The sequence below is a fragment of the Glandiceps talaboti genome, chromosome 7 (assembly GCF_964340395.1).
Source record: "Glandiceps talaboti chromosome 7, keGlaTala1.1, whole genome shotgun sequence".
In the NCBI taxonomy this organism is placed as follows: Eukaryota; Metazoa; Hemichordata; class Enteropneusta; family Spengelidae; genus Glandiceps; species Glandiceps talaboti.
Window position 1 is genome coordinate 4152874 of NC_135555.1, and position 23391 is coordinate 4176264.

At 34.0% G+C, this 23391-nt stretch overlaps 1 protein-coding gene across 2 annotated transcripts in view; it reads left to right on the forward strand.

The window, feature by feature from the left end:
- Positions 1 to 247: 247 nt before the first annotated feature.
- LOC144437575 (uncharacterized) overlaps positions 248 to 23391 on the forward strand; it is a 103662-nt gene continuing 80518 nt past the window's right edge. For both annotated transcript variants that reach the window (XM_078126537.1, XM_078126538.1), the window contains exons 1-2: positions 248 to 268; positions 4327 to 4417. The gene's annotated coding sequence lies outside the window, so the exon portion shown is untranslated. The remainder of the gene's footprint in view (positions 269 to 4326; positions 4418 to 23391) is intronic.

Here is a 23391-nt window from a genome sequence, read left to right on the forward strand (position 1 = left end):
TTGAACCGTTTCTGAAATGAAGCATAGCCAAAGAATTTGCAAATCAATTGTACATAATGTAGTGACTATATTATTTGATTTTAAATGAATAGAGTTCACCCTATTTTCCAATGTGATTTATTTATCTCTTTTTATGCCCGTAAATATAAATTTATCATAGGAGCATTCCCCTCGCACACCATATCCGCCATATTGATTCTCTAGGCTTTTCCATATTTTTCACGTGTCGCTATTTTTGTTGCGTGGCCTCCACTATTTTTCCATTTTGGTGAGTATTAGGCTCAGTCGATTTTCGTTTTTTAACATCTGCAATTCACTTTCTTTATTTTTATGACATTTTGTAGACATTTCAAAGTGTTTCGACCTGTTTAGCAACGTGTCTGTGTGTGATTTTTGCTCAGACCGAAACCTGTTGGCAGTAAACGCTACATTCGTACTGCACTGTGTTATACACTGTTAGGCCGTACCGCCGTTCGTTGATCACGTAGCGAAACCTGAAAGTACTATGTCGCAGCTAGCTCAACATGTTTGGCAACCATCTTCTAAAGTGTTTTTTGTTGTGAATATTTGGTGACTGTTGACATTTTAAAACTAATTACGGAGGTCATGCTTTTTTCTCACCTTTTTCTTCCATGTACTTTATGTTGTACTCATGTTTCGAATATTGATGCAACGTTTTCGGTGAAGCTCGTTTTGTGTTATAAACTATCAGCAACAGTGCAACTCAGCTATTTTCCATTTTAAGAGTCTCGTTTTAATTTTAGTGTTGTACTAAACTGTTATACAACCCGTCTGCTTTACGTGTACCGCAGTCAGATTAATCGTACACTTCATCACAAATTTGATATAATCATGTTTTGTCAAGTTATTTGAAATATTTTTGATAATTTTTTGCGAGGTAGTTTAGAATCAGACTCTGTCAAAATTGTTTCCCGGAACATCAGGTGTTTGTATCGGCGGACGTTTCCTGGAAAAAAAAATGAAAATAGCAATGTAAAAGAAAAAATACGAGAAGAAAACACTTTCTTCCGGGTTATCATCTATTTATTTACACTTTTGTTGAAAGTAATACAGGGCTTCTAACCAGATCCATTTAATAGGCACCAGTGAGCAGACAAGCTCACAACCAAGTTACATCCATGGTGATAACTCCTACTCAGGCATATTATTTCACCATTAAGGTTCAAATGAAATCTCCAATCGACTGACAAGTCATTTTTCATTCAGCCAACCCGCCTTTAATTTACATGCCTTGTCATGTTCCCTGTGTACACTCTAACATCTTTCTTATCACCAATGCCACATCTAAAATGACTACTCTCAGTAATGCAGGCAATAACCGAAAAAGATTGGAAAGTACATTATTGTAACTTTTGATTGTTTCCAGGTCAACACTGCATATTATCTCATTATATTTATGTTATGGACATTGCATTTTGCAAAACCAGACAATTTTTTCACCTCATGATACATGCATAGCAGTAGACTAAAAGTCTAATAATAACTAAATGATCATGTTGATGCAATGTTTTTGTTAAAATCCAAACTTCAGGAAACAGTATATATTATGCTAGCTTTTAATAATTTTTCTGTCTGAACATGTACATTTTTAATATTATAGGGTTGAAATTTTCACTTAAGACAAAATAGGAATATCTAAAAAGTGTTAGAGCATGAAAGTAATGATTACTGTTTACCATGTTGGCAAGTACAGCTGTAAGCTGTCATGTTTTGGAAAGCATATACGTGCATGAGTCATTGTACACACTGAACTATGTCTTGTGGGAAACATACATTCTGCCTGAATACACAGATAATTCATATCAAGGGTGAGTACAGTACAAAACAGATGTGTTCCTTTATAGTCAGGCAAATTGAGCTTTGGACCAGTCCAATTATTGCATGGATTAGGTTTTAACTGGATTAAGGCATACAAAAAATGGATCACAGTTCAACTCAAAATTAAATTTGCTTGCTACTTTTCTGTGAAATCATTGTATTTTGTTTATTAGAAATCCAGACGTCCTTGGCAAGATGATCAAGTTTGTAACTACATGTGGAGCCAGTACAAAAATCAGTTATATTGTGTATTTTTACATGACGACCTACTTTATCAAAAATATTCATCGCAGATGTTCAGATATTGAGGATATTTAATGAAGACCTATAGAGTTTTATTTTCCCTCAGGCCATTTTTTTTATAGAAAGGAAAAGCTGGAAATTGAAAATAGCAAAATAGTAGTAGACAATTAAATGCAAACATGATACCGGAAGAAAAATACAAATTGAGATTATACAATTGGAGGCAGTTGAATATTGACTACTTTGGCCCTGAAATTCTGTAAAATCATTAGATCCATGTCTTTCCTTATTAATGAGCAGGAAGGATATTGATGAGTTTTGATGTGATGACAGACAATCATATACCTGAACATTACAGTACCAACTGTTCCACAGGAATGATTCAACAAAGCTAATGATCCATACTTGCATACAATATTTTAAAAAAAGAAGCTAGGTCTCTTCATCATGAAATTTGATACATTTTTCATTTGTAAATTTAACAAACCTGTCTAATCATGAAATTGGTTAGTTGGACTGAAAGAAAAATGTTCGGTGATTACAGAATGATATTGCTTGACAATGTGTTTTATGTTTAGTATACATATAGTAACTGTATGTAGTTGTGTAAATTACACAGCCATTGGCCAACTTTGGACACTATTTTGATTGTGTAAATACATACTGCCATAAACCTTATCCAGAATTATATTTATGTTCCTTGAAATGTTTAAAAAATTTCCATATTATAGTATTGACTGGTTTGAGGATGTGCATTTTCTCTAAAATTTTGACGTCAGCAGCAATTTTGGGAGCACCCAATTTCAAAATTTGGTCATCAAACTGTTTATTCATGTTTCTTATTATGCAGTGCAGTACTTCTCATGATTACTAGTAGAATTTACATGTAACATGTTTGAGTAAGTAGACAAACATGGAATTCTTCACTTGAAACAAAAAATAACAAAATTATTCTGATCTGCCCCATGCTCCTTTTTAGTATCACTATTATAATGCTCACCATTTTGAAGAAAAGTCAGACATATGAAAGAGATAGAGACTTGGCTTGTTGATAATTACAACTCAGGAAGCAGGCACATTTTATTGTGATTGTGTTCTTCAGAGCTGTTGCTATGGATCATGTTTTGTGTGGACTATAAAGCGCTATACCTTCCACCCACTAAATATTTCTCATTATGTTACCTTGGTTACCATATCTGACTTGAGGGTACTAGTATTGATATTCACATAGCATAGGTTTTAAATCCTTCGTGTTACCTTTTCAAAATGGCAGTTTTCTTGTGTGGTCAGTACTTGAATAACTAGCCAGATGGCTTGACATTCCTTTGTGTGTATATATTATACATTTATATACAATATATGTAAATGAGGTAATTATGTGTGTGTGTACACACACACACACACACACACACACATATATATATATAATGATATATATATATATATATATATATATATATATATATATATATATATATATATATATATATATATATATATATATATATATATATATATATATATATAATATGTATATATATATATAATATGTATATATATGTATAATATCATTTTAGCCATATCAAGTTTGTATCAGTTGTATAGATACCAGTAATGGCTGTTTATCTTGATGAGAAGAAACCAATAACACAGAGACCATATGGAAAACATAACTACTTGAACTAGACACTTGCATGAAAAAAAATATATATAAAAAAAATAAAAATAAAAATATACCTACCCCACCTATTTTAAATTGAGCGTAATCGGAACCACACAATTTTTTTTTAGGCCTAATCATTGGTGAAATTAGGTAGAAGATATACTAGCGACAGAATTACAGGGCAACCAATATTTATGAACCCATAGCAAATGATCAACGGCTGATGTACAGAGCTTTTTCATTTGAAATATTAAACAAGGCTATCAATAAAGCTATCAGTTACAACTAACAACAAACAAGTTGTCCTGTCTCATTATTTATATTGGAAACTGACATTTTGATGGGTGTGTCTCTTGTGTGTGCATGTATGGAAAAGCAGTATTTAATACAGTGTGAAATCCAAACACAACATGTCATGCCATTGTTGGCTGTTTTAACCTCAACTTTTACCTATCTTTCTAAAAAGAAATACATTTTATTCGGTATAACTTTTTCCTCTTTGTAATTTTTACTTTTTTTCCACAGATTTCTGAATATTTTTTTCTTGTCTTTTTTTCCTTTTTCTTTTTTTATTACTTCAGCCAAACATTTGGAGAGATTTTGAGAAATTTGATCTTGGCTTGATCTTAATAAACAGTTAAACTGAAGATTTTGCTGAGCCAGGTTGTAAAGGTATTAGTACGACACTTTTTTTACTCTCCAGAGATTATAACAAATTTTTTTGTGGTGTTCCTAGTATTGATTTTCACACTTATAAATCATCTTTACAAATGTACAAATCTATTCAATATGAAGACTTGAGATGTTGTGTATTACCTGCTTAAAAATTTTTTGTTATAATTTTTATAAAATTTCTTGCACTTAATTTTTTTGTTTGGGTTTATAAAATTAATGGTTTTTGCTTCAAATATTTTGTTTTGTCAAAGTTGTTAGGCAGGGTGATTCCCCAGGTCCTACGTAGTATTAATTTTTGTCACTACTGGTATGATTTATTGAACACAGTTGAAATTAATTAACATTAACAATAGTTCAGTTGTTTGTTTCATGTTGAATTAATATTTTGTGAACTACACTTGCATGCATGGTAAAAAGACGTACATGTAATAGACTGGAATCCTTCAGTTTGATGGTTTTGTGTATTTACAATTCAAGCTGACACAGGTTTACATGTAGTTTAATTTACAAATGATAAGGCTGTAGAATTGTAATTATGTCAACACTAAAGAAAACTACATGTAACATTATTTGTATATTTACTAAAATGTGAACAGATTGGAACTGTACAAAAGGATGGTTGATGAAATTCATACACTGAAGCAAACATGGAAACATTTATGTTTATTTTGCACCAAATATGTGTAGTTCTGATGAATGTAACAACTGAAAATGAGTTGGTGACCAAATACAGAATAGATGACTCTGCTTATATAAGTGATACATTTTATAATATGTTATTAATATATATTAGTATACATGTACATTTTTGTAAACATGGCTGAATTCCTAATATTGAACATTCTGATTAAGATTCAGAAAAATAGTGAATACAAAAAAAATAGTGAATAGTGAATGATGTAGTGGCTAGTTCTTGTAACATTCATACAACAGTTAATCACATTATATACACACTGTATGTGTAAATGGTATATGCCATGGTAATGAAAATATCTCGGCCCTGGGAGTAATTTTCCCTGTGAATGGATGTCCGGGCACCCTAGACTGACAGATTTGTGGTTGTTTGCACTCCTGTAACCATGAGTGGATTGGCAAATCTTTAAGCTGTGGGCACACTTCCTGCTAGAAAGAAATATCATATTTACTCTTGTTAAGTACTATGTAAGAATATACTGTAAACCTGGACATATTCACTCTAAAAGACTTATTTTTGCTTGTATTGCTGGAAAACAAATACGTAAAATAAGTAGTGACTAAATGCCTTATAGTATATGAACACAATGTACCAGTGTGGTAATTAGTAAAAATAAGTCTTTGAGAACTAGATGAAGACTGTAAAATCGCAAAATTTTCTAGCAGTGAAAATAACAAGGTTTACAGTGTTACATGTGGCTGTGTTGTTTTTTTACCATTTGCTAATGAATTATCATGTACTAGTATATGATGTATGAAAAGGAATTTGTAAATGTTTCCTTTGCTCATTAGCATTAATCCAGTATGGCATAATTTTTTTATATAATCAATGTTATAATCCAGATGTGGGTGGTGTATTGTTAATGTTGTCTATGTTTTCATTTCAATAATAAAAAAATTAACAAGGAAACAAAATATCGTCTGGTTCTAGGTATTACATTTCATGCCACCCCTAGGTCTGTTTTCTTATATACTAGACTCCCTTTGTTTCCTAACCTACAGGTATCATACAGATTATGATTATTTATAATCCAGTCTCTTCCCTTCATGTAAGAGTCGCCTAGCTGTGTTGAAACACCCTTTGTCATCAAATCCTTTTCTCATCACAGAATTACAAATATCGATACTATAATTCTCTCCCTGTCCTTCATGTAAGTGCGTAACAGTGTTGAAACAACCTGCATCTTCAGACCTTTTCTTGCCATAAAAATTGGAAATGTTATTATCCTGTTCAAAGTCCTTGTAATAGGTTACTGTTCTAGTTGTGTTCGATTTAAAATGCATGAAATAGACATGTAACCTTTATGTAATTTGTATGTTTATTTCACTTTGAATCACATAGCAAGACTATAAAAATATTCATTGGATTGTGTCTGTAAACATTAACAGTTTTATCCAGTATTTAACAGTCCAATCCAAAGACGTTTACAGAATACTAACATCACAACGTAAAGAATACAGACTTAATTGACTCAGACTGGTATTCATAGGGATTTATTTGCGAGACAGTATTAACATCACACTGTGTCACAAGAGACCGTGAAGTATTACAAAAATTTGAATTCTTTTCAAGACACCTTTCCTTGATGAGCCGTTTCTAACAAAGAATCATTGTTAGTGGTTGTAAGGCTTGTAATGTGGAATGTGAACATGAAATTTATGATTGTTATGTTTCTAAGTACCTGTCTAGTCATTGTTAGCATTAGAGAATCGATTTCTAAATCTCATGTAGCAATATTGGCATTTGTATGCAGTTAAATTTTAATGGCTATACTGATGTGACATGCTGATACTTGTTTTGGCATTTCACATTTTCAGAGGAAAAATGCAAAATGATAGAATTATTGTATTATATATACCATTATGCAAGCCAACTTGTATGGAGTGTGTATGTGTTTGAATAGAAAATACCAGATTTATATCGTGACAACACACATATCTATGTCATTGGTTCTGTGATGTTCAAAATATGAGCCAAAATGTTCAACATTGCTATAAAGTTCCCCATTTTCCTGGTATTTAGCTGGTGCAGATAGTAAATTTTTTTCCAATATTTTCTTCATTCAGCTGGAAAAAATTGGTGACAATAGGTTTGATTACTTTTTGGCGTTGGCTTGTAGTGATGAAGTACTTTGTGTCACCTGCATTTCCAGCAGTTGAATGAAGATAAATATTTATGGACTAATATCTAAATATCTCAGTTGTTGATTTGTATGTTCTGTGTCCTATAAGCGTGTAGGGATTTGGTTGGTTTGGGTCTTTTTATGTGCACTGTATTCTACTCTATATATATTGTTTATGAAATAAGTCAAAATAGGATATGATGATGACCCAAACAAAAACAATAGCAACAACAACAACAACAACAACAACAATAATCAAATGTCTCTTATAGTTAAAGCAAACATTTATGGTGTAGATATGGCACAAATTCACCCACTCTCAGTCCAAGAAATTCTTCCAGGCACATTTGAGAGTTTTATTGGCTATTCCAAGATGACACATTATAACACAGAATAGACCTGAAGTTTTGATGATCCACTTCAAAAATAACCATTTATCATTTTGAAATGGAGAAACAATTGAAAAAGCCACCAAACTTTTGAGGAAGTAGAATTGCAAATTTCAGCAAGTGGCTGTCTTACTGTTTTGGTAAGAGATTTTTTTTTATACAAAATGCCCACTCAGTTGGATATTATTGTGAATAAACATGACATTTGGTCTGTAGATGCTGACAAGACAATCACAGGTTATTGTCCTGGGATTTAAATTTCAGATCATAGGGTTCTGCCTAGAGGTATCAACATGAACTGTAGCTATAAATTTATAGGATAAATTAAGGAAAGTTAACATGTTTGCTAAAAGTTTCCATGTATCCATCTCAAGGCTGATTCTATAAACATACCTCCTGAAGTACAGCTAGTGACTTTTGAACATGTAGCAATAGGAGATATCTGAGATAACATTGGTATTTGTAATATGGTTGCTATTTGATATTGCGCACACTTCTGATTTCCCTATCAAATATTTTTAGTCGATAATGAAAATAAAGCAAACATCTATTGTAACATGATCCTCATATTAGGATAATGAAATTTAATAATGAAATTGTCATCCTCTGGAATTGAACTTGAAAATCAAGTTTCTACAAAATCCATTCGTTCAATTTTCATACCAGAGAAGATTATTTGATATGATGTGAAAACAAATACACTCGGCATACATTCATACATACCATATATATATGTTGAAACAAATCAGAGTTGGCAGTGTGTTAGAAGTGCTTTAAGTAGAATGTGCCTCAGAAATTAACTCTTTAAACTTTTCCTATTAATTTGTTCAAGAAAACTTCAACCCATTCTCAATTAAGATCAAGAAAAATCTGGGGTTACAGCCTTACCATACAAATTTTTAAAATCAATATCACCAAAATTTAGTGTCTGAGTATGGGCACCAAATACTGTGTTTATAACACTATAAAAATTGATGATTTCCTTGAAAACAAGATAGAGAACTTAGAAATTTCTTTAATATTTCAAAAGAAAGTTTGGCAAGAATTGGAGAACTTTGATTTTCGAGATTTGTTCCAGTGGTACATTTTACTTTAAGTGTACACAAAGAGACTTAGAAATCAAGAGAGAGTTGTTCAGAATTTGGTACCAAAACTGTCATCTACAAATTCAGATTAGAGCTGCACCAATGTCTAGAGATAGTGAGTGTTGAAGTAGTTTAAATAGAATGGATACATTTCCATGAAAGGTAAACATCAAAGTCAAAAAAGTTACGACCTTTAACCTCTCAAGCTGCATAATTTTACAAAAATTACTAATAATGGATAAAATGGTTGTATGGAGTGGGAAGAATACCAGAATGCCTGAACATTATTACCACCACATATTCTTTCTTGTTGAAGTGAATGAATACTTTGATTTGTAATTTTCCTTTGCTTATTTCAATGTACATAAATGAGATCTCGTAAACCTATTTATTTTTTTATACCAGGCTGTATTGCACGTAATCCATCTCTATGTAGAGTAGCTTGAATGTAAATTCATTTAATCTTGGCTCAGACAGTATTTCGTTTACACTTACATATGTTTTTCCATTGACAATAAAAATAAGACGTAAGGTCAAAAGTTTCCAAGTGATTCATAGCTTTATGTCTTGTGGACTTCATATCATCCAATCAGCTAGTCTGTGTATTGGAAATCTAAAACTGATTTATATTGTTTTCTCAGTCCATCAGTAATTTTAGGACTTGATCAGGTGTAATGTCTTATATTCTATGCATTACATCTCATAGATAGTGGGTTGGGTGTTTGATTAATTGTATGATGGATGCATAAGGTTTCAAAATGCAAAATGTTACTTGTTAATGGCACAGAAATTATCAAAATAGAAAAGTTAAATTGCATGGAGTTATTTTATATCAAAAATAGATATTCATCCTGTAATTATATTTCAGTGTACAGCTACCAGGTAAATTGATTCACTTATTAGTATTAGTCTAGATGCTATACGTAGTGGGTTTGATTTTCTACAATCTCTCTCTCCATGTATAGTCAAATGAACAATAATCTAGCTAAATCTCCTGCTGGCGAAAGGGTGAACAGCGCATGTCAGTAATCTGTCGTACTTTAACAGGCAGTTGTAATTGGTTACTTTGTGCAGTTTATTACAAACTCAACCTCCATTTTGAAAGTAAGTTGGGTGAAGATGCGATAATGTCATCACGTTTACACCAATGCTCTAATAGCATTAAACTATGATAAACGCTTTTGATGTTAAGAATAAAATATGGACATTTGACTAGGATCTGGAGAGAGATCATAGAATGCTGAACCCACCATGTATAGCACCTAGACTAGTATGTTAATTATATTTGCATACCAAACTATCTCAAATAGTATGATTCATCAAAACCTGCCTTGCCTTTTCCTTTTCACATTTCTTAATGAGACATATTCCTTTATCATTTGTTTTATTATTCCATCAAATCTAAGATTCAAACATTTTGAAAAGGTTTGATAAACACAATGCTAAGTGTAGTGTTTACAAAGATCTTGTCATCGAAATTGATGAAGTGTAAGAAAACACACATCTTGTTTGTAGTGCAGTGCGACAGAGACTACGCTGAATGGATTTGAAAATGTCAAATGCTATTCACCCAAGTAGAAAATATGTTTTCCATCATGCAGAAAAATAGCGTGTTCCTTAGAAAGAAAATCAATTGAGTTCCAATTCGTAAAATCAAGTAATGATCATGTGTTGTTATTGGGACATTGATCTGAAAAATTCAGGGTCGTCTTGCGGAAACTGAAAAACAACTTGGTATGAATTAGGGTAGGTATTTTTGAAAATTAGTTGTGTTACTGTCAGAAAACATGGTATTTGTTGTAGAAGTTAAAGAAATAGATGAAATGTTTTATGTATGCTGTGAAAGGTCAGCATGAAAAATTATCCATTTCCATTTTGAAACTTAATCTTAGCATCTTCATCATCTTCACCTTTCCCACCCCTGTAACACCATTATTTAAAGTGGTCCACTATTGAAAAAGGTAGGGCTGTACCACTTTTTAGGGTAAGAAGATTGATAGCTGGCGAGGGTGATGGAAAGGGAATCAAAATAAAGAAATATTGAATAATGGCTGTTATTATATATCATTATGTGCTATTGATTAGCTGAACCTGTAACAAAAGTAAATCAATTTTGATGAGGCGGCTGAGTCAATAATGTTTGTAGACTGAGTAAACACAGCCAGTAGAAACTCATTGAAACTTGTTTACAAGGAATTAATATGTTGTGGTGAGCTCAATTCATGGAAGTTAATTAGTAACAAATTAGAAAAAGTTTATATGACCCTTGGTGTCAGTAGTAATCCACAATAATATTTATCATATCCCTGCTACAATAACCAGATGGCTATTCATGTCTTCCAATTGATTGCATTTTTATCAGCAAGAGCAGTTTCATGTAAATTGTGTTACACGATGTTTGCAGTAAAACAGTCATCAAGTGTTTCCAAAGTTTTATTACAGGCCTGGTGTCTATTACAGGATGCCTTGGAGAATATTGTACATGTGGCAATCATAGTCTGTAGATTTGTGGACTTTAGAATATTATGAATGTGGCTGTTGTGGACTCTAGAATATTATAAATGTGGCCATTGTACTCTGTAAATTTGTGGACTCTAGAATATGTGGCCATCGTAGTCTAGATTTGTGGACTCTACAAATTACAATTTTATAAATGTGGCCATCGTGGTCTGTAAATTTATATAATAAATGTGGCCGTTGTAGTGTAGATTTGTGCAACTTTACAATATTATAAATGTGGCCATCCTGGTTTATAGATTTGTATTATAAATGTGGCCATCCTGGTTTATAGATTTATGTAACAAATGTGGTCGTTGTAGTCTAGATTTGTAGACTATATATATAAGAATATAATATTAAATGTGGCTGTTGTTAGCGGCTTGTTGTATATACATCATGTCTGTATGAATGACACAAACCAGAAATACTAATAGTGATGAGGAAGTACTTGTACAGCATGGACAAGCCTGTAATCCACATCTGGAACAGTTGGAAATGTATACCATACAGTAAACATAGATCACAAGGGAAGCATAGGCTAACAGGTAGCTGACCGGTCAGTAGCCTGGAATTCATCCAATGGAAAAGGACCGCATGGAGTCAATGTAACGACATGTCGATGTGACCAAGCCATGCATTTATTAGTCTAGTTCCTATACCCTATCATTATGATTTACACCTCCATGTTTGTTGGTATCCATTCCAGACTATGCATTTATATGATCCCCGGTATAATTCACAGACAATAAGTTAAAAGAATCCGATAGGTTAAGTGGATATTTGCAGTGATCACATAGAACTAGTGTGAAGTAATAATAATCTCAGTGAAATCATTACTATTTCCAAGTTGGCATTACTGGAATTCTAATTGCCTAGACTTAGATTTGTTGTCAAATCAAAAGGTCAAGGGGCAAGTCTGATGACTATAAATTACACCACTTGCTGTACATAGCAGGAAGACATAGCTGAGGAGTTAACTAATGGTTTGAAGTCTAGTGTAAAATGTAACATACATTGTAATTAAATTTGATCGACACAGTTTGTGTTTGGGTATAAAATTTGTTGCTGACTGTGTAGACTATGGTTTTAGAATGACCTTTTCACCTTTAAATTGATCCGCATTCATCTAATGGTAGTTGCTAGCTAATTTGTCATTCTGTCTGTCTGTATTGATTTTGTATCATATTGAATATGAAACTCTGTTGTATTGGAGTAGATATTATGAACTGAGATGCATTATTCTATTTTCTAAAGAACTTCGTAGTAACAACCAACATCTGGAGAACTTGTGGAGATTACGTGACATAGTGTAATGAATACATATGAGTTAGATATTCACTACTTACACGCGCCAACCACTTTCACTGTAAAATATTTGGTATGCTGAAATTAGTTTAATGTTGTCCTTCATCAAATCTTAGAACTCTCTTAAAATGAAGGTTAGAAAGGATTTAATATCATGTTGGCATCCTGACAATGCTGAAACATGCTGGTATGAATGTAACTTATTGTAAGGCAGAATATTACCACTTGACTGAATCGTAAAACTCACAAGCTCATTTGAAATTTGTCACTCATTAAGATAAACCAGTGTAAAGGGAACACCACTCCAGGAAATAAAGGTGTTTTCATAAACTTTAGGGTCTCATTTCTAATAATTATTCATGTGAAGGAAGTAAGCCCTGAGGAGTTATGAATATTCAGTGTGCATCTAATGAATAATCCTGCCCAAGACCCATGATGCAATGGTGTTCCACTGAAAGAACATTAGAGGTGAAAAAGAGTTTCAATTTGATGTTTCTTGGCAACCGAGTGAAAATTATGAGATGTGAAATCATGAAACCCAAAGATTATACCTTTATTTCTTGGAATGGCATTCCCTTTTAGTACAGGGTATACTATAACTTTTGAAAATGTCAAGTGAGTGATATTCACAATAGCCGTTCAGGATTAGTCATACATACTCTCTGCTAGCTTTAGTATCAATGTTTTTTGCAATTCAAATCGTTAAATGTTGATAGATGGATGGATCTGGTTCGATGTTTTCATGCCAAAGTCTACATGTACAAAATGTACGACTCTCCTCTGTGTTAATTTATTATTTTCAACCTATTAGAATTAGATGACAATCATTTTTATATTTTTATTTAAAGTGTATCTCATAATGTTCCACCGTCATCTCATATTCTTTTGTTGTCATGAAATTGTCCAGAAATTTTAATATGAATGTAAAATGTGAAATCTATGCATGAAATGGTAAACACAGTACCTGCAAATGTCAGTAACTTTTCGAAAATAATTTCGCCATGAAATGAACTACTTTTTTTGCTCTACTCCATAACCATGTGTGATCAGAAAGTGATTAAACTAAGCTGTATTTGGCTTTAATACTGTCGTATTCAAAATGTTCAGTGATTGAAATAAGTTGGTTGCATTTGGCTGTAATATTTAAAATGTTGAAGTTCAGTGAGTAAAATTACTTTGTTGTAAAAAATAATTCATGTTATTACTTGGAATATAGAAATAAAATAGAAAGTTGTATCAAAGAATGGTACTGAATATGAAATACAGCCTCAATGCAGTGTCCATGTGTTGCCATAGTAACATGGAACAATGGCTATTCCAAGATACTTCATTCCAAGGATATAAAATATAGGTAAGAATAGATTCCAGACTAACACTGAACAAAATAAATTTCAGTTATATTATAGCTGCTGAGACATAATTGCTACTGCACAGTGTTATTTTTATGCATATCTGTGTTCATCAGTGTCAGTGCCAGCCAGATACTTGCTATGCTAGGTTGCCAGAAAGTACATTTTCTGTATGTATATATACATGTACATGTATGCACAGTTCAAACGTTGAAGTTGTGTACACAGGATCTGTCACCAAGGAAATTGAGTTAAGGGGTTGGCTTGTTTGACATCCACCTAGCATGCACTGTCAAGTGCTTGCCCATTTGTACATGATTTGCTGCAGTAAACATTTTTACAAGATTTACTGCAGTCAACATGTGTACATGATCTGCTGCAGTCAACTTTTGTACATGATCTGCTGCAGTCTATACAGTAGACAGACCTACTGTTTGCAGGAGTGACATCAAACTTAGATTATGAAAGCTGAGTAAGTGCATGTCATTTTGATGAGAAAGCTATGAGTACATAGACTATTGTAATGACTCTGTTTTGAAGAGAACTGTACCTGGCAATGTCTTTTTACTGACATTGATGATATATAGATTGATAGTCTATAAGTTTGATGACTAGATAGTCTGCATGTATTAACTAGATTTCCAAGGTCATCTCAGTAGTCTACATTTGGAGACCTAATTGACTGGAAACCGTTGCTTCAAAAGCCATGCTATGTCGTTGCTGTTTTACAAATGGTTTGTGATGGGTGGTGTAGGAATGTCAACCTTAGAATCTCTTTATTTTCTCTTAACCTTAAATTCATATTATGGTATAGACCATTGTATTTCCTTTAGTTTTATCTACACTGGAGAACAGAAGAACATGAACTCTAAAGAGTGGTTGCTAAGATACCCTTCCCCACCCACTCCTGTCCTCCATAAATGGACTGCAGGTGGAATAGCACTGCTATGGTGAAATTGAAGACGGATTGATGGCCAAGCATAGTACTTGGTGGCTTCCACCTGAAGGGTAGTAAGTATTCCAAGAATAGAAGGTCGTCCCCCCCCCCCCCCCCCCCAGTAGGTTTCCTAGAAAGTTTTCAAAGAAAGTCATATGTTTTGCTGTAGCTACATGTAATAATAATATGTGTCTGAGACTGCTATTGGAAGAGGTACATTCTAAATAACTAGTTGTATACATGTAAATGAATGTTGGTGTATTAGCAGTTGGACCTTGAGGTGGTCAGCATTCTTGGAACAGATGTGTTTCTTAGAATAGCTTTTTGAAAAAGATAATACCTTGTCCTTCATTACTCTATAGGCATACAGCTATTAGGAATAGATGGCTGGATGTGGCAGTGTTTTGCTTCAGTTAATGCATATATTTACAGTCTCAATAGTCTTGTCCCCACCTGAATTGATTTGAAGTGGATACAAACTGAATTAATTCAGTTAAATTGGTTCGAAACCAGTTTCTGTCCAGACTTGTACATTTTATTTTGATGTTTGAATTAAATCAGCATAGCATAACTAGAACATTTTCAATGTGACCGTAGCCATAATGCATTGTTATTTTGCAGAGGTCTAGAACATATGTCATTTATGGTGGAAAATGTTCCTGTGTCTAATCCTGAATTTCTTTACTCATATTCTGTCATATGGTCATGTTTGGAATTTTATTTCTTTCCTAAATGTGCCATACTTAAAGGTCAAATAAAGTGTATACGCAAAAGAAGAATTGAAATATTTATTTTATACATTTGATCAATTTAGGGTGACGTATTTAATTTACTTTCCATTCACTAGTATGTGTCATTTACAGTTTCAATTTAGTCCAATTACAGTCATTTGCATCGACAAAAAATACCAACTGAATTTCTCTGTATGTGTTAGGGATTGCAATCAATGCTGTAATATCACACTGATATTTTAATGTTAAATGTAATTTCTGTGTATGTGTTAGGGATGGCAATCAATGTAGTAATATCACGCTGATATTTTAATGTTAAATGTACTTAAAAAGGAAACACTTTAGATTTTATCACCCTTGTGCAAGAGAAAGCTTAAAATATATCTTTACTGAAAATCTGGGAAAAATAACATTCAGGGGTTTCCATAATTAGATGCATGTAACAATTTGGAAAATGCAAGATTTTCTAAAATGTCCACATTTGTATCATGTTGGCTAACAAATAGTATATACTTTTGTATTGCAATGTTTGACAATGTCAGTATTTACATTTGTATGTAGTCTAGTTCCTGACAGACCATATTCATACTACGTTTCATACTATACCATGTAGCCAATCCTGTTACTCAAGGCGTTAATTGTGGTTCAACCCCATGGTGGGCGAAGTGCAAATGGTGCATGTCAGTAGTAATCCATCACAAATTGACAGGCTATCATCATCGTTCTCATATTTCTATTACTGATATGATATGCAAATGTCCAACCAGGACTCCACCTCTGCTACCTCCAGTCTGTTTAAACTAGAATCACATGGGGACGCGATGTCATGTTTATATGAACTCTGTTGGGGGAAGTAGAGAATTCTGTGCGAGAGTAAAAAACAGGATTGACTAGACAGTATATAGTATGAAGATAATGTACTACGGAATATGGTCTGTCAGGAACTAGACTAGTATTTATGAAATTCGGATTGATTAACACTTGTATGACATTTAGAAGTCTTCATTCATAATAATTTTGTAATGGGTATTTCACAACATTTGTCCTACTGATAGTGTCAGGTCCTATATAGATAGTCTACTCTGGATGCCAACATGGTCTTGAACTAAACCATCTGGTCAAAGTCTCTCAATCATCACAAAATGTCCAATCAATGAACCCCAATCGTTATAGCGACGTAAACAGTGTAAAGTAGCATCCAGAGCTGACAAATACGCCATATTTGGACATTACATAAGTAAACACTAACTTTATGAGGGACTGTGTTATTGGTTAGAATTTTGTGATTGATTAACAAAGACATGATGTTAATGACTGTGTTGGTGGCTGTGGATGATTTTTAAATTGCATCTCATGCATCTCAGGACTTCTACTTGAGTATAACGACTTTGACTATACTGCGAGTGGAAATGTAAATCGTAATAATACCGTATAGGAACTAGACTATTGCTTTGAGGCAATATGTGATTAGATTTTGTCTATACACATGTATACTGTCCCTTCTATACATTTTTCCTCAGATATTTAACTTGGTGTATACTTAGACTATAACTTATAGATTTGTTGTTGGTATGAGTGAGTGGTATGAGTGTACACCACGATTTCAAATTGTTGTTTGTGCTAATTGACTAAATATTTCTTGGAATGTACAATCTGAAGTCACAATGGTGCTGAATTATTTTTAGGATAATAGCTACTACACAAAGTAGCAAATGATAATTTATCCTGCTTTATCCCAAGTGTCTAAATCTGCTTTTCCTTGGAATCTCCACAAAAACCCAGCATTTTCCCTGGAACAAAGAGTGCAGCAAAGATCATGTCCCCAGACATGTATAGAGTTGTGTGATGAGACACAGAGAGAGAAAACACGCACATGTAAATGATGGAGTATTGATGTGTGTGCATTTAGCAGCTGCAGAAGTTCATGGGTGTCAGACAAAAGCCAGTTAATTTACAATGATTTATGTACAGATGGGACAAGATCAGAAGTGCAGACTGAGGAAAAGAAAATCCTTACCAATATCTATCTAGTGTTAGTGGCTGTATAGAACAGATCATAAAATTTGCCATGGAAGTATATGTCTTGGCCTGGAATATGATACACTTGTTGTCTCGCTATTAGTCTGGATGCAAACATGGTCTCTAGGACGTTGTATTGATACTGTATAGGAACTAGACTACCTGGCTATGTATGAGGGCACAAGTACAGACGTGTATTACCAGGAAAGCTGTTATGCAGCCACTCTTTCACTGAGGCTGAAAGCTGGGGGAAATATTTCTACACAACAGCTCATGGGATAATATGATATCTACTTTTTGTGAGCAATATTTTTGTCGGAAGAGAATGCCATAAACATCAAGGAATTCAATCAACGTCTTATTTTCACAAAACATTGTGCTTGCTTGCAAAATTTCTGTACTGTGTCCATGATCATACATAACTTGAATTCATGAGTATTTTGAGTTCATTGAAATGGAAAAGAAACAGGATTCTTGCAAACCAGAGCAATTTATTTTTACTCACTGAGAGGGAGTTAAGAGAAAATGGCCAGTCTTAAAACGTATTAGTTCGAAGTGATATAATTACATGTACATCAGATGAGATGGTGGATTTCATTTCATGTCATTCACATAATGTAATGTGTTGTCTGAATCCTTCTGTACACCTATGGTGTTATTTCAACATGATGTGATAGCGTAATCTGAGAATTGTAGTAAAGTGCACCCAGAAAAAACAAAGTAACTAAAAACTGCTGTGAAGTGAATGATGCTTTGGGTAGATTATAGGCTTTAGAAGAGAATGTAAAGGAAACAATCTGTTTCATTACATACCACTTTATCACTATCTCTGTTCAAGATTTACAAAATATTGAGATTGATATTTAGAATTCTTTATGATAATTATCAATATCATATAACCCAGTTCCAATTTGATATGGCTGGGTAGTGTTTTTGTTGTAACTTGTAAGATCCTTAGCTATTTTACTGGGTTTCCAAACTGTAGTCCAAAGCTTAGGAATTTATCAATCTTACCTGATTCACCTATATCTATTAAAATACTGGGGTTCTCCAACCTTGGCAAAAACACTTTTGAAGTATCTTGATTGTGTGACTTTTCCATATGACTTACTTAAAGGCCCATAATTCAACCCAGGTTCTTGAATTAGTGTTATCGTATCACTTGGAATGTAAGTATTACATAGGATCATCAATTTATTCAGGACCGTTTTTCTGTCAATAGTCCTTGTAAACTGTTTTTCATACTTAAGTTTTATCTCTAATATGATTTATCCTTTTAGAAAAATGACATTTATGAGATAATAATTAATGGTATATACATACATGTGTGCTTACCTAGAGTGAAAGATGATAGTGTAACATATAGTACATATAATGTGTTTACAAGCTGTGGTTTTGATAGATATACCAATATTTACAATATTATGTCATCTAAAAATATAACAACTCTACAAATGAGACAGTGTAGTCACATCTGTGCAGTGTGCCCTCTAAGCCAATGTGACGCGTCACTGACGCACAGTTTCTAGTGACGCACCAAAATTTGGTATTCCCTATCTACTACTACATGTATGTAGTGACTCACAAGAAATGCCAGTTTTCTCCTTTTGACTCACAACAACAAAATTTGGCTATCATTAGTGGGCACACTGCACCATACATGTATGTGTGTCTATACAATGCAAACATTTTATAGTAATCCTATCAATTCTGTCTTCTCAAATTTGTACTTCGGTTTTGGTGACATGACAGCTTGTACAATGGGTTATACAAATACAGATATAACTACAAGTAACACTACTTATAAATTGTGATGTTATGCAGTCGTCATTTACAAAAACTGTGTATGGCTATAGTTCTGAACTTGGACATGACTATTTATTCAGCCAATTGTGGAACTGTAGCGTAGAGTTCGAAAATTTCATAGAAGTCTTTGAGAAGTAATATTGCACTGTGAGAATAAGTAATTTTAGAGATGTATATATGATATATTTGGTCTCAACAAAACTCAGCTCAAGGGTTTCCAAAATTCTGACTATTAAACTTTCATGTACATGTACATCATTTAGTGTATGTCAAAACTCAACTCAAGGGTTTCCAAAATTCTGACTAACTTTCGCCCTGTTAATTGAGCATCATCATGTCAACTATCAGTATCATAGATATAATAATAAACATTTAAAAAATGTATGCAAATATACCTAACAACAAGACCACGCCTATAGCAACAGCCAATGATCACATATATTGCAAAGATAAAATCAGGAATTCATAGACAAATGAATGAACATTCAAAAATGTATGCAAATATGTCTAGCAACCAGTCCATAGCAACAGCCAAATGATCACGTATATATTGCAAAGATAACAACAGGGTTGGATAGGCAACTGGATAGTCATTCAGCAATTGAACACCTACAGTATACCCAGCATGGATCAGCATGTGGATAAACATTTTTGAAAACTGTACAATTGTGCTACAACACCATTTGTGCTATTTCTGTGGTGGTAATTTTGATATCATTAAATAAATTTAGGAATTTATGTTTATGCTCGTGTGACAACCATGTGTTCGACGTCACTTGACTTTCGCCGTTCTGTGTGGAATTTTTGACGATTTCCCTGTGACACGAAACGTAAAGTTCAAAGACTCAAAAATACAGCTTTTGGTAAAAAATACGCCTGCATATCTGCAGGGCTCTCAACCAGTCAGAATGCGAGATGGGTGACAGGTGACGTGTAATTCAGGGTATCCACTAGTAGAGTTGACTTGCAGTCACCAGGGTATGTACAAAGTACATGTTCATGTGTCCTGGGCTTTACTTCTGTGATCACGTAATAGGAACTGTACATTTTGAAATTTGATAGACATGGGATAACGCATGTAAACCTTTGTAGAGCCTTTAGTGTCTAGTATTGCTATAAGAATTGTTTGATCTTTACTTCATTTTCCCCATGGACACAGGGAAATATCTGGGTTAGTATGCAGTGTCAGTGGTCAAACTTTATAACAGATATAATTGTGAGAATATGGTTTTATGTCGGGGGGAGCCTGACCTGGTTCATTCTGGTCTTGTTTTTGAAGTCATCTCATAGTCAGAGTACTGGATGATGGAATGTCAGGACTAAATCATGCAAATTGCAGACTGAAATTATAATGTGTGTGAGTATTGATCTGAAAACATATGTGCAAGTGAAGCAGTGAAGTGTAGACATGTACATTGTGAAATGTGTTTAAAGCTGTGTGCTGTTGCTGTGTGTTGGTTTCCTGTGTAAATCTAAGAGTCATTTGGAGATATAAAAATGATTACAAAGGTGAAGTTAATGTATGAATTTGCAGTTCCATACCCAGACCAGACGATGTCTACCTACAGGTGGGATGACGGTAAGCTTCAAATGTAGACTTTAGTATTGTGATATCTAAAGGTTTACGTGTATTCGGTAAGATTGTAATTTAGAACTTAGTGACACAACCACCAGAAAACAGTAGCAACTTCTTTTCGGCTTTTAATTCTTCCTGCTTTGCCATGTTATGTCAGTAGTGTCACCATGTGATTAGATTAGAATCAACAAGGAGAGAGGAGCATGGCAAAGTAAAGATTATTATCATATTCAGTGGTAATCATACAGCCAATCACAACTGAGAGATTTCATGATAGACTTTGATTTAAAAAGAGGGGCTGAACCATTGCTGTGTGAAATCATAATCTAATTTTAGATTTGAATACAAAACCATTAGTAAAATGCTAGGCTCAGAGGTATTAATCAATGCCCATCATAGAACCTGGGCCAGAGCTAGGGAGGCTAGTATTAGACTCAAGTTTCAGTTTTAATTCTTACAAAATTAGTATGGCCTTTATACAGAGTAGTTGGTGAGATATGTCACCCTATCAGCCAGTACTCAGACTGATAAGGGCTGAGCAACATGATGTATCTCACAAGTTACACTGAGAAGTGATCGTTCCGAATCCTTGTATCCCTCAGTATTTGCTGGCTAGGATGATGGGTTTAGAAGAATTTGCTATATGTATGTCTTGTAGATTTAGAATCATGATTTTGTCTAACATACGTTTAGGTTGATGAATCTGAGATTTCTTACTGTTTTATGATCACATGGTGACATTTACTTTGAAGGTTGATATAAACAATTTAGTCTATAGAATTTGCAAAGCTGCATGATCACTTAAGGTGGCTTGCATGTTAGTTTGAGTATTACAATGTAGTTATAATTTGTGATGGTTTCATCGCTAATGGAAAAGTAGTAACTATATACGTTGTAGCAGCATGTGGAGTATGTCTATAGTACACAAAATGTCATGCCAGTGGGACTGTAGTGTGTGATTCTACAAAAAACAACATTCAGCTGTGATCCCATTTTCCATTGAAATCCCACTGGTCTTAGGATCGATGGGATTCTTATAAGATAGAGTCCCTTCCATGTTCCCTTGTTATTTTGGAATCCCATGGGACAACTGTTAGTCCTACAGGAATCCAAAGATTGAGTCTCACACATCCCCTTGTCATGTTGAAATCCTATGGGGCAACTGTTAGTCCTACAGGAATCCCAAGATTGAGTCTCACACATTCCCTTGTCATGTTGAAATCCTATGGGACAAATGTTAGTCTTACAGGAATCCCAAGATTAAGTCTCGCACATCCCCTTGTCATGTTGAAATCCCATGGGACAACTGTTAGTCCTACAGGAATCCCAAGATTGAGTCTCACACATCCCCTTGTCATGTTGGAATCCCATGGGGCAACTGTTAGTCCTACAGCTACAGGAATCCCAAGATTGAGTCCCATACACATCCCCTTGTTACATGTATGTTGGAATCCCATGGGGCAACTGTTAGTCCTACAGGAATCCCACGATTGAGTCTCACACATCCCCTTGTTATGTTGAAATCCCATGGGACAACTGTTAGTCCTACGGGAATCCCATAGGATTCCCATGGGACATTTTTGTAAGGGAGCTGCATAGTTGGGAGTGAACATGTGTCCTTACATTTTATCATTACTCAAATCTTGAACCCCTACACATGTAAGTATATAATCACATTAACTTGGAGCAGAGTTTGGAATGAACATATGTTGTCAGAGAATGTCATGACTCTCACTCTGAACTTGGCCATTAGTATTTAGAATAGGGACATTGTTCCCGACTCTACAGAATGACAGATTTCCCCTTTCTCCAACCTTCCCCAAGCAATAATCAAATTGCCTCTTTCAGACATAATCAAATAACTCAATCTCATTAAACCTCATTAAATCTCAATGAAATGCCATGTGATAGCCTTTTATTGCACATGACAAATTATTGTAATGTTATCAAATTTAGTAGGTCTATTCAATGTAGCCTGCATCATCTGGAAGTAAACAAGTTAAGCTACACCAAAGTAAGTGCATTGGTATGAGGACACGTCCAGTCTAGCCTGCAAGCCATACTCTCTGTTTTTAGTGTTCATTTCCTTTCATCTTGAACAAGATAGCATGGATTCCTATCTTGGTCTCGTCTGTTAACAGACTTGGATTACTGGACATGCAGACAGAATTTTATAGACATACAGACATTCTTTGGTGATGTATGATTCCTTCGTCAAGATGATGTTGTGTAGAGTTGTGCCTGCATCGATTGATATAACAGATGTTGTAACAATGTGTACCAAAGTCTTACATATATAAAATGATACAGAAGAAAAAGAGAAAGTCTCAGCCACGTATTGGTATGATTCATATATGAAAATATTGGGAGATGATAAAAAAATAGAATTAATATTACAGGCCCAGGAAAGAGAGCACCACAAGGAATTGATCTATATGTCAGAAGTGTTCTACCTCGTA